The 20219-nt window shown below is 42.5% G+C and overlaps 1 protein-coding gene and 1 non-coding gene across 2 annotated transcripts in view; both read left to right on the top strand.

The window, feature by feature from the left end:
- Positions 1-10495: 10495 nt before the first annotated feature.
- LOC145271545 (U1 spliceosomal RNA) lies at positions 10496-10659 on the top strand. Its single transcript, XR_013865955.1, has one exon. It is a non-coding gene; the product is annotated as a U1 spliceosomal RNA (small nuclear RNA).
- Positions 10660-14613: 3954 nt separating this feature from the next.
- LOC145270340 (uncharacterized) overlaps positions 14614-20219 on the top strand; it is a 72962-nt gene continuing 67356 nt past the window's right edge. The window contains exon 1 of the mRNA XM_080125988.1: positions 14614-14901. The gene's annotated coding sequence lies outside the window, so the exon portion shown is untranslated. The remainder of the gene's footprint in view (positions 14902-20219) is intronic.

The raw sequence follows: 20219 nt of genomic DNA, 5'->3' as shown, positions 1-20219 counted from the left end.
CGTCCTCTCGTGTCGACACGGGAGATCTGCAATGGGTTTCGGCAACATTTGGAGGAGCGCTTCACCAAACTACCCAGACTCCGCGGCCAGGAGTTTGGCAGCTATTTAGCTGGCTCGCCCCGCCTTACTGCGGCCCGAGCGGCTAGCTGCGAGGGGATGGTTACGGAGCGTGAGGTCATTACTGCGTTGAAGCAGGTTGGCCGCAACAAATCTCCGGGGCTCGATGGTTTACCTTACGAACTGTTCTTGAGGCTGTCGCCCATGTTTGTGCCCCTTCTGACGGGCGTGTTTAACCACTGGTTTGCCCAGGACTCGATCCCGAGGCAGGTAACCAAAGGAGTGGTCACGCTTCTGAAGAAGGGGAACCAACATGGAGGGGGGAATCTAGATGACTATAGGCCCATCACTCTGCTTAACGCAGATTTCAAGATTTTGTCCCGCGTTCTTGCGAATCGACTGCAGGCTGTTATCGGCGACTTGGTCGAACCGGATCAGAACTACGCTGTGAAGGATCGATCGATTCAAAACAATCTGCACTTGATTCGCACGATCTTAGAGGGGGTAGAAGACGACACAGAAGCCGCGCTGATCAATTTAGATCAGTCCAAGGCGTTCGACAGGGTGGACCATGGGTTCCTGAGGGCTGTTGTGGAAACCGCCGGCTTTGGTCCGGACTTCCGCAAGTGGATCTCCGCCCTGTATCGTGATCCCGCGGTGGTGGTGCAAGTCAATGGTAGGTTGTCGGAGTCCTTTGGGGTCTCCCGGTCGGTGCGGCAGGGTTGTCCGCTGTCGCCTCTGCTTTATGTCCTGGCGTTGGAGCCCTTCCTTCGCAAATTAAGGGACGAGGCGGCGAGACCAGTCCTACGCGGCATAGCTCTGCCTGGCGGCAAAGTTGCCAGGGTGTCCGCGTACGCCGATGACGTCACCGTGTTCGTCGCACGACGAACCGACATTGAAGCGGTGATAGAGGCGATCGCTGAGTATGAAGTTGTCACAGGGGCCGTGATCAATCGCAGCAAGTCCGTTGGCCTGCGGTTGGGCGCCTGGACCGGGGTAAACTCGCTTCCAGGTGCGTTCGGCTGGACAAATGGCCCAGTAAAGATCCTCGGTGTGTGGTTCGGGCCGGACCTCCAGCTGGACAAGAATTGGTCGGAAGTACAGACTAAGGTCGAGTCGTCAGTAGGGACTTGGATTCGGAGGAAATTGTCCTTGAAGGGTCGTGCGGAGGCATGTGCTACATACGTGTTTCCGCTGATCCTTTACCGTTTATCTGTTCTTCCCCTGCCTGCGGACCGCTGTAAGGCTTTAGAGCAACTCCTATTCAAACTTCTTTGGGTAGGAGGAAAGCCGTATGTCCGTAGACAGGTCTGTACACAGAAGCTTAGCGAGGGAGGCTTGGGGATGCCTGATCTGCTAAGTCACAAGCACGCAGAAAGATTGGCATTCCTGAGTCGGACACTGATGGAGGAAACGCCCTGGGTACCAGTCGTGGAGCAAGCTTTCCCACGGCTCATATCCAACCCTGCCGCTGAAGGTCGCAGAAGACCGGCGGGGGAAAGGTGTTTCCTGACCGAATGCCGAGCCGCCCTTAGGGCATTGCCGGGGTCCAGTGACCTTGCACGGCCTAGGTGGTTGCTATATAGGGATGTAGTGGAGGGGACTGCAAAAGACCCGCTGGTGGAGCGGCTACATCTGTCGAGGGGGGAAGTTCTCTCGCTGTGGAGTTGGGCGCCTGCCAGTAGCTATATCAACAACGCTGAATTTTCTCTTACGTGGAGGCTAGTCCGAGACGCGCTGCCACTCTTTGGCAAACTAGCCAGGGACGATCATGATAGGGATTATTACTATCCCCCGTGCCCACGCTGCAATGATGAAGAGGAGGAGGAGACGAGAGAACACGCGTTCTTTCTTTGCAGCGGGGTGCGGAGTCTCTGGGAGTATGTCGAAGGGGTAACGGCTGGCATCGACCCCGAGCGGTCGGTGCCACTTGATTTAGCGTACGTAGTCGATAATGTGGATCCGCCGTTTGACAGGGAGAAACGGTTGGGGTTTCTAGCGATCCTAGCGGTGGCTAGGTTAGTGACGTGGGTTTCACGTCTGGACATTGTCTATAGGGGGCAGTCTGTTTCGGATCACGATCTGGTTGTTCGTTTTAAGCATCAACTTAAAACGAAAATCAGATGTGATTGGAAAAGATTGCCCCACATCGACTTTGATAGAAGATGGGTGCACAACACTAGTTTGTGCATCCGACGAGGCGCTAGATTTAAGTTCGTGTTTCCACCCTAGTGGTATTGGTCCTAGGGTGCTGAGGTTTCTTTTTTCTCGGAACCCAGCCCAATCAAGACAAGTAATATAAGGTTCACCTTATAATATTGGGTAGTTTTAAGGCTAGATAGGCAGTAACCACCAAGAGTGGATAGCTTGTGCTTTTTATAGGGCCTAGATTGGGGTAGTATGCGTGTGGATCATGTTCCCATAGCTTTTTATTTTTTGATAGATTGGCACTAGGAGAGCTTCCAAAGATGCCCAAAAGTCCACTTGTTTTATTTTGTCCCAGGCCTATTTTGCCCATTACGTACATTATCTTGGAAGACGCCATCCACCCCTATTATCCCCGACCCTAATTTATTTTCCATACATGTCCCTAGCTCCTCCACTCCCCTTTAGGGAACGACCTGCTTGCTTTCACCCTTTCCCCCCGGGGGAAGAGGACCGGAAGACAGTGGGCGTTTCATATGACAGAACAGCCGTTATGTAGGGAGGGTCCCCTTACTAACCCGCCCCCATAGGCATTTTGTTAATTTGTTTTCTTTTTATTTCTTTTTGGGTGTATTCTAGTTTGCCCCCCTCCCCATCATCTCACCCCCATTAAAAAAAAAAAAAAAAAAAAAAAAAAAAAAAAAAAAACCTCTTTAGTTTGTACATATTTTTTCCCTTTTTAGTTTTTGTATATAACGTTATATGTTTTTCTTCTTTTTTATCACAGCATGAATGTCGCCTGCCATCCCGTAAGCTGGGGAGCTGTTATTTTAAGTAGGTCCGGGTAAGAATGTTAGGCGAAACAGTGTATGATAGAAACTCTAGTGTAGGTTTTATAATAAAGTACTTGCTATCTTACGCAAGTCTAGCTAAGGACTAGAAAAGACCCCTTTTTTCCCCATTCCCCCTTACTGGCCTTTGTGCCTAAGCTTCCTCGTACCCCAAATGAGGCCTTGGCAGTAGATAATGCCAAGGCCGGGGACGAGGGGCTAAATATCATACTCACCTTCCTCCGGGTAACGGAGTCAGGATCAAAGTGTAGTATCTGTTCCAAGACACTCACTAGACCAGACAAAGTGCTCTATAGAAGGTGCCCACTTGGTCAGCCTTTTGACCATTTAAGGGTTTTTTCTTTGTCCAGCCAAAAAGGACCGACCCCTTCTTTGGGAGAGTGGTCCTTTCGGCTCACTAACTGCTTGCTTTTTCTTTCTTTTTTGCAGGTCCGTCCAGTGTCTGGATCCGACTTAAGCAGCCGGCAGGACTAGAGGTTACCCACGTACCCTTTTGTGGTGAAGGCCCTCTAGCTCCGAATCGGCGGGTCGGTGAAGGGCACTGGGCCAACAAAAAAAAGAGGCAGGCCTCTGCCTCTAACACCATGGGGGACGCCCCTGGTGTTGTGACGAGGAGGGGGAGTGCCACATCCGGTGGCACTCCAGTGACGAGAAGGGGGGGTGTCACATCCGGTGACACCCCAGTGCCGAGAAGGGGGGGGGTGTCACATCCGGTGACACCCCAGTGCCGAGAAGGGGGGGGTGTCACATCCGGTGACACCCCAGTGCCGAGAAAGGGGGGTGTCACACCCGGTGACACCCCAGTGCCGAGAAAGGGGGGTGTCACACCCGGTGACACCCCAGTGCCGATACCTGGGGACCACCTTTGGTGATATCCCTGTGCCGATGACGGGGGGCACCACATCCGGTGGTGCTCCAGTGCAGTGGGCTGTCCCGGGGGTCGCCACCCCCAGTTCGAGAGCGGTACCAGGGGTCGTTAGGTCGAATGCTAGTTCGGGGGCTGCTGCCTGGGTGGACCTCGACAGGCCAGAAACATCATCCCCATCATTAGTCGACACCACGAGGGAGGACGAGCTGGCTGCGTGGAGGAAACTCGTCCAGGGCACACCTGGTGGAGAAGGCGCACCCGGCAAGAAGAGGATACCAGTAAAGAAATGGTGGGCCCTGGACGACCAAGCAGCCATTAGGCCATCTCAGTCGGAAGCCAGCAGCCCCCAGAAAGTCGAAACCGACCTCAGGAAGACCAAATTACTGGATGTTATTGTGGTAGATGGGTGCTCTCCGGGGGGGTGGAAAGCCAAAAGCGTCGAGCCGGCAGGAAAGGAGGAGTGGCCAGCCCTCGCAGGCACAGATTCGCCTCCAATACCACAGGAGCAAAGGACACCACCGGCAACCCCTGCGGCGCCAGGGTGGACAACTCAACAACAACAACAAGAACAGCGGAGCTGGGGTCCCCAACCAAAGGAAACAAGATCCCCCCCAGTATTACAAGCAGCTCTTCGATGAGAAATACAAGAACTACGTCGAGGGCAACAACATCTCAGTCATCCCGGAAGCCCTCGACAAGATCCGGGAAAGGTCCGTATCCCTGTTGACCTTAGACGCCAAGGGCAAGGGGTTAAAAGGAGTGCCCAAGGATAGGATGATGGTGCTGCTGGGCGAACTAAACATCAACGCCCAATATGCAGTCAGGCGTTTCAATGCAATGTGGGAGGTACTCTTGCCAACAAAAGAAGATGCCGAGAAATTGGCAAGAGGAGACGTCGTCTGGCAAGACATTAAGATTCGCCCAGAGTACCTCTCCAAGAGGAGAACCACCGTAACGGTAACAGGGGTACCGTGCTTCCTCATCGAGGAGCAGCTGGGGGCCATCTTATCCCAATATGGGGACGTGGAAGACATTCAACCCATAAAAGGACCCAGAAACATCCACACCGGGGACTACCGGCTCCAGATGCGGTTGACCCGCAAAGAATTCTTTGCAATTCCAGCACAATTTACCTGCGAGGGCTGGTCGATGGTCGTCATTGTAGAGGGCAGAAGGCCACAATGCTGGCAATGCCAGAAAACGGGCCACGTTGCCAAATTCTGCCCTCTAAAGAAGTCAACGGCCGAGACGACCAAAAAGACAGAAGAACCTGCAGAAAAAGAAAAAGAAACACCAAAAGAGGCCGAAGCTGGCACCAGTAAATGGAGTACGGTCGCAGCAAAAAAATCTAAGAAGGCCGAGCCGGCTCCACAATCACCACCACGACCGACGGCAACCACGACAAAAAGAAAACAAAGGGGCAGCTCCTCCGGCTCCGAGAGTGAAGAAGACCAGCACCAGGAGAAAAGAGAGAGAAAGGAGGAGCAAAAAGACCAGCGCCCTGAGCTTCCTGATAAAACACCCCCCCAGAAAGAAGTTCAGCCCACCCCTCCCCTGTTCACCACCCAGGATTCAGAAATGGAGCAATCGGGAGCTCCTGAAAATCCGAAACCCAGAATAGAAGCACCGAAAGAACAAGAACTGATAAAGTCGGCGGCCCCGAGGGAGGAAAGGACCAGGAAACTCCCTTTCTGGCCCGGGGAAAAAATCTGCTCCGCCGACCTAAGCCACACGGTCAGTGACCTCAACGGCCGTCAGAAAAAATTTCTAAAAGAACTGGAAGCCCTAAAGGTCGTTGATGGGAAGGAGGTCACTGACCCAAAGAATTTCAGTGAGGCTCCATCTCTTATAACCTTCGTCCGTGTGAACAGGGGAGGCAGAGCAAAAGCTCTTTGGAAAATGATAGAAGAAGGCAAAAAGGCCTTCAAAGAATTTAAAATTGTCGACGGGGAGCACCCATCACTAGGCAAGATAGCCAAACAGTGTGAAGGGAGGGTCCCACTTTATGTTCACCCTTCCTTTTATAGGGCACTAAAGATGACGTTCCCCCTGGACGTGGGAGGCCTGGCTCGAGACGGACGGCTTACGTCCGACCTGCTCACGGGCAGTCTCGGTCAGGCCTTCGACGTCCTGACCCCCGAGGACTTTAGACCCCTAGTAGAGGAATACTACTAGGTAGTGGAAACATGGAAACGAGCTTAAATTTAGCTAGTTTAAATGCGAGGGGCATGAGATCCCGAAGCAAGGCTGTTCGCGTGCTGAGGGATCTCGTGGCCCTTGAGGTAGACATAGCCACCTTGCAAGAGACCCACTTTGTTGGGGCCGGGGACTGCGATGTGCTGGTGAACGATTTTGATGTTTACTCAGCATATGGCAGTCTCTATAGCCGGGGGGTTTCTGTACTAGTGAGTCGCACTCTGTCTGCGACGGTTACACTTGTCCACGCGGATGCTCATGGGAGGTTGGTCGTGGTCGATGTTGCCGTTAAAAGCGGCGCGTTTCAGATCGTGGCAGTTTATGCGCCTAACATCCCCAGCGAGAGGGTTTCCTTTTTTCGGCGGGTGGAGGTGTTTCTCTCTTCGGGTCCGGAGCGGGTAGTTTTAATGGGGGACTGGAATGCCATCCTGGACCCCAGCATAGATAGGGTCGGGGGGGTTAGAGGGTCGGGAGGGTGTGAAAGCAGCCTGTCTGACCTGATGGCCTCGTGCGATCTGGTCGATAGGTTCCGTCTGGATCACCCCGGGAGGGAGATGTAGACGTGGCAATCTAGCTCGGCCGCCTTTACAAGTTCATACTTGGACAGGATGTTAATTAGAAGGGGCGACACAGATTTCCTATCTTGCCCCACGTTCCACTGGTTAGGTCATTCGGACCACAAACTTGTTTTGGCCCGTTTGAAATTAGGTAATAGGCCTAGGTTGGCAGGCTACTGGAAGATGAACGCCTCCTTATTGGAGTCGGTCGACTTCCGGGAGCAGCTGACATTACTAATTCAGAGGGAGTTAATGGGGGCGGTTACCGGGAGTAGATGGTGGGTTAACCTTAAGGCTACCATTAGGCGCTTTTGTGTCCAATACAGCCAACGCCTCGCGTTAACTAGGGCTCGGACCAAAAGGCACTTAGAGGATAGATTGACCCGGGCGGTGGCAGGGGGGGATTCCCTAGAACTAGCTCTAGTTAAGGGGGACCTCAATCGCTTGGCTAGCGAGCGATATGAAGGTCAGTTAATTAGGGCTAGGTTAGAAAGAGTTTCCAACGAAGCCGTGAACGTTGACGCTGTTGAGCGTAAGGCTGCCCTAAGACGTGGCTCGGACGGGTACATTCGGGAGGTGAATAACCTGGGAGGGCGTCCTCTCGTGTCGACACGGGAGATCTGCAATGGGTTTCGGCAACATTTGGAGGAGCGCTTCACCAAACTACCCAGACTCCGCGGCCAGGAGTTTGGCAGCTATTTAGCTGGCTCGCCCCGCCTTACTGCGGCCCGAGCGGCTAGCTGCGAGGGGATGGTTACGGAGCGTGAGGTCATTACTGCGTTGAAGCAGGTTGGCCGCAACAAATCTCCGGGGCTCGATGGTTTACCTTACGAACTGTTCTTGAGGCTGTCGCCCATGTTTGTGCCCCTTCTGACGGGCGTGTTTAACCACTGGTTTGCCCAGGACTCGATCCCGAGGCAGGTAACCAAAGGAGTGGTCACGCTTCTGAAGAAGGGGAACCAACATGGAGGGGGGAATCTAGATGACTATAGGCCCATCACTCTGCTTAACGCAGACTTCAAGATTTTGTCCCGCGTTCTTGCGAATCGACTGCAGGCTGTTATCGGCGACTTGGTCGAACCGGATCAGAACTACGCTGTGAAGGATCGATCGATTCAAAACAATCTGCACTTGATTCGCACGATCTTAGAGGGGGTAGAAGACGACACAGAAGCCGCGCTGATCAATTTAGATCAGTCCAAGGCGTTCGACAGGGTGGACCATGGGTTCCTGAGGGCTGTTGTGGAAACCGCCGGCTTTGGTCCGGACTTCCGCAAGTGGATCTCCGCCCTGTATCGTGATCCCGCGGTGGTGGTGCAAGTTAATGGTAGGTTGTCGGAGTCCTTTGGGGTCTCCCGGTCGGTGCGGCAGGGTTGTCCGCTGTCGCCTCTGCTTTATGTCCTGGCGTTGGAGCCCTTCCTTCGCAAATTAAGGGACGAGGCGGCGAGACCAGTCCTACGCGGCATAGCTCTGCCTGGCGGCAAAGTTGCCAGGGTGTCCGCGTACGCCGATGACGTCACCGTGTTCGTCGCACGACGAACCGACATTAAAGCGGTGATAGAGGCGATCGCTGAGTATGAAGTTGTCACAGGGGCCGTGATCAATCGCAGCAAGTCCGTTGGCCTGCGGTTGGGCGCCTGGACCGGGGTAAACTCGCTTCCAGGTGCGTTCGGCTGGACAGATGGCCCAGTAAAGATCCTCGGTGTGTGGTTCGGGCCGGACCTCCAGCTGGACAAGAATTGGTCGGAAGTACAGACTAAGGTCGAGTCGGCAGTAGGGACTTGGATTCGGAGGAAATTGCCCTTGAAGGGTCGTGCGGAGGCATGTGCTACATACGTGTTTCCGCTGATCCTTTACCGTTTATCTGTTCTTCCCCTGCCTGCGGACCGCTGTAAGGCTTTAGAGCAACTCCTATTCAAACTTCTTTGGGTAGGAGGAAAGCCGTATGTCCGTAGACAGGTCTGTACACAGAAGCTTAGCGAGGGAGGCTTGGGGATGCCTGATCTGCTAAGTCACAAGCACGCAGAAAGATTGGCATTCCTGAGTCGGACACTGATGGAGGAAACGCCCTGGGTACCAGTCGTGGAGCAAGCTTTCCCACGGCTCATATCCAACCCTGCCGCTGAAGGTCGCAGAAGACCGGCGGGGGAAAGGTGTTTCCTGACCGAATGCCGAGCCGCCCTTAGGGCATTGCCGGGGTCCAGTGACCTTGCACGGCCTAGGTGGTTGCTATATAGGGATGTAGTGGAGGGGACTGCGAAAGACCCGCTGGTGGAGCGGCTACATCTGTCGAGGGGGGAAGTTCTCTCGCTGTGGAGTTGGGCGCCTGCCAGTAGCTATATCAACAATGCTGAATTTTCTCTTACGTGGAGGCTAGTCCGAGACGCGCTGCCACTCTTTGGCAAACTAGCCAGGGACGATTATGATAGGGATTATTACTATCCCCCGTGCCCACGCTGCGATGATGAAGAAGAGGAGGAGACGAGAGAACACGCGTTCTTTCTTTGCAGCGGGGTGCGGAGTCTCTGGGAGTATGTCGAAGGGGTAACGGCTCGCATCGACCCCGAGCGGTCGGTGCCACTTGATTTAGCGTACGTAGTCGACAATGTGGATCCGCCGTTTGATAGGGAGAAACGGTTGGGGTTTCTAGCGATCCTAGCGGTGGCTAGGTTAGTGACGTGGGTTTCACGTCTGGACATTGTCTATAGGGGGCAATCCGTTTCTGATCACGATCTGGTTGTTCGGTTTAAGCATCAACTTAAAACGAAAATTAGATGTGATTGGAAAAGATTGCCCCACATCGACTTTGATAGAAGATGGGTGCACAACACTAGTTTGTGCATCCGACGAGGCGCTAGATTTAAGTTCGTGTTTCCACCCTAGTGGTATTGGTCCTAGGGTGCTGAGGTTTCTTTTTTCTCGGAACCCAGCCCCATCAAGACAAGTAATATAAGGTTCACCTTATAATATTGGGTAGTGAGAGTGGAGAGCTTGTGCTTTTTATAGGGCCTAGATTAAGGTAGTATGCGTGTGGATCCTGTTCCCATAGCTTTTTATTTTTTGATAGATTGGCACTAGGAGAGCTTCCAAAGATTCCCAAAAGTCCACTTGTTTTATTTTGTCCCAGGCCTATTTCGCCCATTACGTACTTTATCTTGGAAGACGCCATCAATCCCTATTATCCCCGACCCTAATTTATTTTTTCATACATGTCCCTAGTTCCTCAACTCCCCTTTAGGGAACGACCTGCTTGCTTTCACCCTTTACCCCCGGGGGAAGAGGACCGGAAGACAGTGGGCGTTTCATAACGACAGACCAGCCGTTAGGTAGGGAGGGTCCCCTTACTAACCCGCCCCCATAGGCATTTTGCTAATTTGTTTTCTTTTTCTTTCTTTTTGGGTGTATTCTAGCTGCCCCCCTCCCCATCATCTCACCCCCATCACAAAAAAAAATAAAAAAATATTAAAACTCTTTAGTTTGTACATATCTTTCCCTTTTAGTTTTTTTTGTATATAATGTTACATGTTTTTTCCTCTTTTTTTATCACAGCGTGAATGTCGCCTGCCATCCCGTAAGCTGGGGAGCTGTTATTTTAAGTAGGTCCGGGTAAGAATGTTAGGCGAAACAGTGCGTGATAGAAACTCTAGTATAGGTTTTATAATAAAGTACTTGCTATCTTACGCAAGTCTAGCTAAGGACTAGAAAAGACCCCTTTTTTCCCCCACTCCCCCTTACTGGCCTTTGTGCCTAAGCTTCTTCGTACCCCAAATGAGGCCTTGGCAGTAGATAATGCCAAGGCCGGGGACGAAGGGCTAAATATAATACTTACCTGGCGTAAAGGTCAACGATGATCATTTAGGTCGTTCCTTCAAAGTGAGGCCCTTCCATTGCACTGCGGTTGGGTTGACCTTTGCGATCGTCTCAAATGTGGACGACTCGGACGCATTATTTCTAAGTGTGGGGTCTGCGTCCGCGCTCACCCCAATAATATAATCAAAATCAGAAATTCCACCATGTTTCTCCTTCTGAGCAGAAAACTACTTTAATTCCCAGCTACCTCCTGTCTGTATGTCCTCGGCTTTCACAGACGTGTGTAAGGACGTCCTTGTTTCTGTTTTCCCAATCGCCCGTCTCTATACACGCCACAAAAAGGCCAATTCTCTCGACCAGTTTATCATCCACTTCAATCGCAACGTTCTGATATAATCTAATCTGCATGTATACATTACCAACGTTTGCTCTGAACATATCAATCTCGTAAGCGTAAGAAATCTGCCGAGCTGTCGCCTTCAACAACTGCAAGTGTCTTCTTTCGATATTGATTGATGAATGAAAACCTCTGGAAAACTACCGCATAATTAGTGTGTCAATTGATTGAATCCCACCCATCACCTCGAAAATTGGTCATCCAAACAAAGTTGAATGATGTGCACGGGTATTTTTCGTTACCAAAATTATGAAAATGATTAAATATATTTTATTGGTACTTGTACAGTTGAACCAAGACATTAAAAAATGAAAATATCGGAAAAAGGTTATATTGTACGCATCCGTTTTGGACTGAAGTTCTCTGAAAAAAAATTCAGAGAAGTTATTTATTTATTTTTTTTTTTACAGCGGGGAAACATGTTAATATGACAGCGCGTTGAAGATGGCCGTGTTTGGATTGTTAGAATACGTCACGGGGAGATAACTCAGTTTAAAGTGCCGATACATCTTTTCGAATTTTAAATAATAGATTTTCTTCTTAAAAATCGAAACACGGCTACCTTTTGAGGCAGTGTTGTACTTTGTCCCGAAAATGTTCGATAACTCTTAGCGGTTCACAATTTACTATGACACCGTCTAAGCAGGTACGCGTTCATATTAATTTGATTTTATGCAAATGATATTGAATAAAATACACCGTCTAAACAGCACGCGGTCGCTTTTTCATTAAAGTTTCGATAAATTTGCACGTTTTTTTAAATACGCACGTTAAAGTTATTTCAATTTATTACAAATACACAATTAATTTATTTAATTTGCACGTTTTAATTTTTTAAGTTCTTTCTAGTTATTACAAATTAATTAATTTATCTTTATATTATTTATTTATTTTTTATTTATCTGTTCAATATGAGAACAGAAATTGTTAACCGTGTGTTAACAATTGCCGAAATACATGAAACGAGTTGGACATTTGCAAAGTTTACCGAAGTCATTGGAACTGATCAGACGCTGCAGCTTCTTTAGGCCTGATACAGAATACCAGCGTATGCCAAAGTTGCAACAATCGTAGGGTTCTGCATAAACGGTCAAAAACTTCTGATGGATATGTGTGGAATTGTCCCTCAGATTCTTGCAAATCCACAGCCACTGTCAGGAAAGGCTCCTTCTTCGAAAGAAGCCACTTGCCAATAAGTAAGTTGCTGACATTAATATTCTGGTGGAGTGGTGGAGCATGGAAATGATCCAGCGCAGAATAAAAGATGAATTCGGTGTATCGGAACATACAATAGTTAACTGGATGTCTTTCATCCGAGAAGTCTGTGAAAAAGATATCATAGACAACCCAACTGGGTGGAATGCAAATAGACAAATGTACCAAAAGAAGTTGAGATCGACGAGTCTCTATTCTTCAGAAGGAAATATAATAGAGGGAGAGCAAAAAATGGAGTGTGGGTTTTTGGAGCCGTAGAAAGAGGAAGTAGTCGATGCAACCTTACAGTGGTAGAACGAAGGGATCGGGACACACTACTTCCAATTATAAGATCTTGGATTCTGCCAGGGACCAGGATCATCAGTGACGGATGGGCGGCCTACGGAAGTATGCCCAGCAGCAGCAGTCACGATAAGGTGCTCCACGAACAAAATTTCATAAATCCAGTAGACTCATTAGTCCACACACAAACTGTGGAGGGATTTTGGTCCCACATAAAAAGAAAACTTAGGAGAGTTAGCGACAAATGAGAATTTGTTCCACTCATCTCATGGAAGAGTTGTGGAGACGACGTGAGAAGGAGCACGCATTTCCTCGCATCATTAAATGCATTCGAGAGCAATATGCTTAAACAAATGTTCTTAAATAATTATCATTTTATTCAATATTTTGTTTGTTCGTGTTAAATAAATTTTATTCAATATTTTTCATTTTTTAATGTCTATGCAAAACTGCACAAGTACCATTTTATTCAATATTTTGTTTCGAGAGCAAGATGCTTAATAAAAATGTTCCTGTTAAATAATTTTCATGTTATTCAATATTTTGTTAGTTCGTGTTAAATAATTTTTATTCAAAAACTTAATACAATTGTCATTTTATTCAATATTTTGTTTGTTCGAAATTAATTTATTTGTAATAACTTGAAATAACTTAAAAAAAATTAAAACGTGAAAATTAAAAATAAATTAAATAATTTTGTATTTGTAATAACTTGAAATAACTTTAACGTGCGTATTAAAAAAAAAGTGCAAATTTATCGAAACTTTAATGAAAAAGCGTCGGGTTATTTATTCAAATTCGTCTGTGTAAAATTAAATTAATATGAACGCGCACCTGCTTAGACGGTGTCATAGTAAATTGTGAACCGCCAAGAGTTATCGAACATTTTCGGGACAAAGTACAACACTGCCCCTTTTGATTGGTCTCATAACAAATTGTTTGTTTTTTTTAGCAAAGAAAAAAACAAAACAAAAAAACTACTTGACCAAATTAAGTGAAAGTTTTTCCAGAGAACTTCATTCCATAATGGATACGTACAATATAACCTCTTTTATTTTCTCGATATTTTCATTTTTAATGTCTTTAATAAACTGTACGAGTACACATTTTATTTTATACTTTAAAATGAAAAAAACATTGAGCAATAAAAATTAAATATTAGGTAGTTATGTATTTTTGGTGCCGAGCTGAAATAATACCGTTATTATTTTGAAAACCATTCTTAATATGAGGAGGTGATGGTGTTTTGTAACTAATTTATGCTTCCACATTACAACTTTATGTAATAAAAAAAAAAATCTTGAAACTTGAATTTAAACTGAAAAAATAAAAACTATATAAAAATAGCACGGTACCATTTGCCGACATATGCATCCGAGAAAAATATCTATTGTAAAATTAAATCAAAATTTGATGCTTGTGCATTTTTGTTACCGCGCTATTTTTGAATAGTTTTTCAGGTTTACTTAAAGTTTTACGATATCTTTTTTTTTTCTTTTTTAATTGTATGGTGGAATCACAGAATAGTTACAAATCACCCTCCCCATGTTAAGAATGGCTTTCAATAAAATAACAATATCATTTCAGCACAGTACTAACAATACATAAGTACTGAAAATGTTATTTTTATTGTTCAACGTTTTTCATTTTAAATTATAAAATAAAACACGTTTAATCATTTTAAAACTTCATCTTTCATTATTTTTTAAAATTTGTTTAACACCGTGGTTAAAAAAATTAAATTTTAATCACATGATCACATTTTCAATAATTACGTGATTATATTTTAGCCATTTAAACTTTGTGAAACATGTAAACAAACTTCTGCTCGATACCGGTGTTGACCTTTAAGAGTACCTTTTAGTGATTATATGGTTCGAGGCTATTTGTACAACTAAACGGTAAATCTACTGATTATTTTGACTACATTTCTCATCTTGGATGTTAACAGTAGTTTGACTAATTCAATTATTAATGAAATGTTCAGTCTTCCAAAAATAAATAAATAAAAATAAAATAAAATAAACCTGATTTTTAAATCTTCATGTATCTTATTTTTTTTTTATTTTAATAAATGAGACATACAAAAAAAAAACAAAAAAAAAAAACGAAAAGACATTTTATAAAGAAATTCCCAAACATTGACAAATACAATCTAAATTTGATATGGAAACAATTCGACACATGTAACTAATAAACGGACATTTTTTACACGAGGAACGAAATAATGATGACACCGTGTTATTACGATGACCTTAAGTTCTTTGTTCTTTAGCAGTTGATTTTCTATTTAAATAATTTCACGTTTAAATTATGTTTTTCCTCTTTTAATTTTGATTCTTTTATATTTTCATATATTTTATCTCTTGAAAATCTTGAATTGAAAACACAAAACAAAATTTGTTTCAATTTACTAAAGAAATCTTAAAAAAAAAAAAAAACAATTTTTGTGTTTTGAACACAAAAGAAAAACGAATTCATCCCGATGTTTTTTTTTTTCGTATTGAAATCCTGGAAATATACGTAAGTTTGTATCTTTTTTTCTTTTTTTTTTTCACTAAAAAATCCAATCTATAACTTTTGATATAATCTTAACCATCAAAATAAGTTCATTTATTTTTGTTTTTGCAATCCAATAAAATATGATAATAATAGTATGATTTTAAAAAAATATCTTTAAAATATTTTATTCAATGTGATATTTAGATTTTTCTTAAAAATATGATTATTTTTGTAAAACTTGTGTGATTTCTGAGAAAATAATTTAATTTGAAGTTGATTGAATTAAGCTTTTTGTTAATACATCTGATCACGAAAACTTTTTTTTTTTTATATTTCATTGTTTTAAGATTTAAAGAAATATATTATATCATTGGAGAATTCCGTTTTAATTTTTATGTTTCATCCAATATGTAATATTTTAAAAGATGCGTCATTGTCTTTTATAAAGTTCACACAAAATGATCAATTATCATCAATTAACACTTACTTAATATAGAAAACAATATTCGTAAGTCTTTACAATCTAACCCAGCATAGTTTAACCCTTTAAAAAAAATGAGTTTATTTTTTACTATTACGTTTATACAGCCTTAACAATATCCACTAAAGGAATTATAAATTAATAATACTTATTTCAGATTTTAGAGTGGGGATCACTTTCCTATTTTATTTAATGTAAAATTAACACTCACTTTATGACCAGTTACCAGTCAATGGTACTTGTAATCGTTCGCAGTTTCAAATTTTTGTTGCAGGGGAGGAGACGGGGGATTCATATTAGTTTTTGGTTCCTTACGTTTTTTAGATGGGGATTAGATGACATATGATGTTAACTATTCTGTACTTTCACTTCATAATTTGAAAAAAAAAAGCAAAAAAAAAAAAAAATATTGTAAAAATCGTTTGACATAACATTTTGCAAAAACTGTCATCCTGATTCTTATTGTTTTCTATAAGTATTTTTTGTTTTTGCAATTTTTTGGACGATTATCGGGACTTCCGAGATGATCATTTTTGTATCAACCATTTTTTCTTCTAACGTAACGTAAAGTACTATTAAAAAAAATAAATAAGTCATCACACAGAAAATGTCCGTATATTTATTTGTTGGGTGAAAGTATAAATTAATAAGCAAGGACCTCCTTTTTCGTGGTAAGAATAGCTTTCTAAATGATAACATTATTACTAATGAGAGGCGCTGTTTTTTTTTTTTATTGAAAACAGAAAAAATAGAATTTATTTAAAATTTATTATTAATGAGCGGGGTGTTTTTTATATTTAAAACCACAAAAAGTAGAATTTAAATTGAAATTTTATTATTAATGAGGGGGGTGTTTTTTTTTATTTAAAACCACAAAAATAGAATTTAAATTGAAATTGTATTACCTATGAAGGGAGGTGTTTATTTAAAACAATAAAAAATAGAATTTAAATTGAAATTTTATTATTTATGATGGCATGTGTTTTTTATTTAAAACCACAAAACATAGAATGTATTATTAATACATGCACTCTCTCCAAACAACACACAGGCTGTTATCCCTCCTTAAAAAAACAAAGGAAAGCCAAAAAGATAAAATTTTAAGATGAAAAAACCAAACGGTTTATCTATTAAATTTAATTTAAACTGTTTATCTAGCCGCATGCACGTTAAGTGTTTCACATAAAAACCTGTTTACATTGGTGATCGTAAAAAAAGTGGGAAACAATTTTTTACATTTAGTTTAATTACTTACGGTGCCTTCATTTGTATGCCTCTCTCTCACATAGCATCCAATTATGTCTCAATGCTCTTTATTTGGTGTGAATGTAAATTGTTTATTAAGTAAATAACAATGTATTAGAAGTATCTTATTAATGATTAACTATTTTAATCAGCAGTTGTTACACTAACGTTTAGATTTGAATCCAATAAAATACGTATTAAAAATATATAACATTATCAGGATTGCATTACATTTAAAAAATGATTTTAATTCTAAAAAGTTTCAGTTTGAAATTACTTCGTCAAGTAACTTATCTCTATATATGTCAATATATTCATTTAAATCTTAAAAGCATCATCATCATCGGTACACAACTTTGCACATTGGCTCCTAATTTGTTCGCACAGTTTAGGTGTAGTATCTCTTGCGCATCCAAAAAACATCCTCTGAACCTCCAATGCTCATTTTCAGGTGAGCAAAACCGCAACGAATGGCAGCAGAGGAGGCCACAGCTTCTGGTCGAAAATAATCTCAGTGAGCTAGACAGCCACCCTATCGTGTCCGCTACTACGCCTTTTCTTTCTGGATGGAGTTGGTAGTAGGGGTTGGTAGTGTGCCATGGCATGCCCATACATCGGTGGGCCATAACACACTATCTCACGGGTCCCCTACTATGAGATATCCTACAGGTTTAGCCTGGGGCCGCAAGGAACACAGTTACCGTGTGTGGCTAACATGGAGGCACTGTAGGAGTCTTGATGAGCGAGAGGATATGTACTAGCTATGCAGAGCTGCTCCCATGAGTTTAGCCAGTGGTGTTAAAAGTATATAAATATTATAAAATATAACATCACGATGTTAGTTTGTGTAGGGATTGAGTTATGTTTGATAAAAGTCCATTTTAATTGTTTTAATTAACTTTGCAATAAACACATCAATAATCTATGTTCTACAATGTCGTCTATCATTTTCTCCCTCTCTCCCAAATTTTTGAATAATTGCATACAACACAAATAAGACGTTAAACGTATTTTTGTGTTCAACTAATAAATGCAAGTTCTATAAACTTGAGCGTTTCAAAATTAACGTTATTTATTATCAGTTGTAAACTAACATTTTAATTAATGAAAATGCTTCAAATATTTTTTGGAAAATACAAAAAACGTCTTTATGCTGTGATAAAAGGATTGAAAACAATTGACAACGATATACCAATCTTCGTGTAGGATTTAGAGTATTTTTATAGAATAGGAATAAACTATTTACAAGTTTAAAAAGCTTTTAAATTGATATAATTTTTTGTTTGGGGTTCATAGATTAACGGTTACTTGATGCTCACAAAACAAATTATAAACAGAAGCAGATATACAGGAATATATGAATGGAAATAACAAAGATCTAACATAGATGTGTAAAATTACAAACAGAAAATTATTTCATTCGCAAAAATATATCAGAATTACAATTGTCTTAAATTTACTAAAACGTTTTAACTGTTCTTTAAAAAGTAACTATTAAAATGTCCGTTTAGCTGGTGTCACAAATTTGATTGCAACATATTTCAACATTTCCTGAAGACATGATATGTGAAACGCATACAATTCTCAGTCACATAATCTTAATTTAATGAGTGATTAAGTGTTCTGTAAGAGGATAATAAATTACAATATGGGTATTCAGTGTTTGTTGAATTTTGAGAGTGTTGCTGAAACTGTCTTGCAATATCGTTGCGACACCAGGTCCCACCTCTACCCAAAGCACTGGTGTCTATCCTGAATAATTTGTGCTCTACTTCGAATCAAATAATTTTATACATTCGCAGTCTTATAAATCACACACATAGTGGCATATTCAAATTTGTTATGTAAACCTGTCTTAATCAATACACATTACATAAGGTAATATTATTATTACGTGAAGGAGACACAATAATTTAATACATTTCAAATCTTATAAACAACACACAAAATAGTGGCATAGACAAAAATTGTTATGTAACCCTGTCTTATCCAATGCACACTACATACTGTATTATTATTATTATGTGAAGGGGAAACAATAATTTCATATGTTTGAAGTCTTATAAACAACACACAGAATAGTGGCATGTACAAAATAGAAAAAAAAATCTTGAGACAATACTTAAACAAGTATTGATGGGACACAAACAAAATATTGTAACGACACTTTGAATCATACCTTCAAAGTGAATTCTAAAAACGCAATGATCTAATGAATTAATTATTACAATCTACTAAGAAATATGGGAGTAGAGAGATGTCATTTAAATTGCTTCGTTTTAACCAGAGAAGCCAGAAATAGGAAAGGAATTTAAAATCGTTTTTGAGCGAGGGATGTAGCTATTTGTGTAAAAGGATTTCCGGAAAATTTAGACATCAACAAGGAAGGTGTGTGCTTTTGCTGCTTGTTGGGTTATTAGGAAGTATGTACATAGAGGGGTACAATTACTATAAATTCATAAGAGCAAATTCTATAAAATTGAAAAATACACTTTTCAATACGTTTTGTAATATTCTCAAATTATTTGATAATTAAAAAAACACAACTGATAAGATAAAAGTATGCAGTTACAAATAATGTATATTCAAGTGAATGAACGAATATATTTCATCAAAGAAACCTAAGACTAATACAGTTAAGAAAATTGACAAATAGATGAGACAAACAATAAAACAGTATAAATAACTACCTTCCTGAGAATTATTCCTTAAAACTTCTTGGCTTAATATGTACAAGAAATATGAACGTGAACATATACATTGAGCACATTGTGAAGGTTGCCACAAGGAAGATGGCTCCTTCTATCATGTTTAGGTGTAGTATCTCTTGCACATCAGATAAACACCCTCTGAACTTCCAATGCTCATTTCCAGGTGAGCAAAACCGCGACACCTTCTCTTTCTGGATGGGGTTCCATAGCCTTTTAAGGAAAACTGGAACAAATACATTGAGCACATTGTGAAGGTTGCCACAAGGAAGATGGCTCCTACTATCATGTTTAGGTCTAGTATCTCTTGCGCATCAGATAAACATCCTCTGAACCTCCAATGCTCATTTCCAGGTGAGCAAAACCACGACACCTTCTCTTTCTGGATGGGGTTCCATAGCCTTTTAAGGAAAACTGGAACAAATGCATTGAGCACATTGTGAAGGTTGCCACAAGTAAGATGGCTCCTTCTATCATGTTTAGGTGTAGTATCTCTTGCGCATCAGATAAACACCCTCTGAACATCCAATGCTCATTTCCAGGTGAGCAAAACCGCGACACCTTCTCTTTCTGGATGGGGTTCCATAGCCTTTTAAGGAAAACTGGAACAAATACATTGAGCACATTGTGAAGGTTGCCACAAGGAAGATGGCTCCTACTATGTTTAGGTCTAGTATCTCTTGCGCATCAGATAAACATCCTCTGAACCTCCAATGCTCATTTCCAGGTGAGCAAAACCGTGACACCTTCTCTTTCTGGATGGGGTTCCATAGCCTTTTAAGGAAAACTGGAACAAATACATTGAGCACATTGTGAAGGTTGCCACAAGGAAGATGGCTCCTACTATGTTTAGGTCTAGTATCTCTTGCGCATCAGATAAACATCCTCTGAACCTCCAATGCTCA

This window comes from Euprymna scolopes, chromosome 46, assembly GCF_053919585.1.
Source record: "Euprymna scolopes isolate OS-2025 chromosome 46, ASM5391958v1, whole genome shotgun sequence".
Lineage (NCBI taxonomy): Eukaryota > Metazoa > Mollusca > Cephalopoda > Sepiida > Sepiolidae > Euprymna > Euprymna scolopes.
This window is presented reverse-complemented; position numbering and strand designations above follow the sequence as displayed.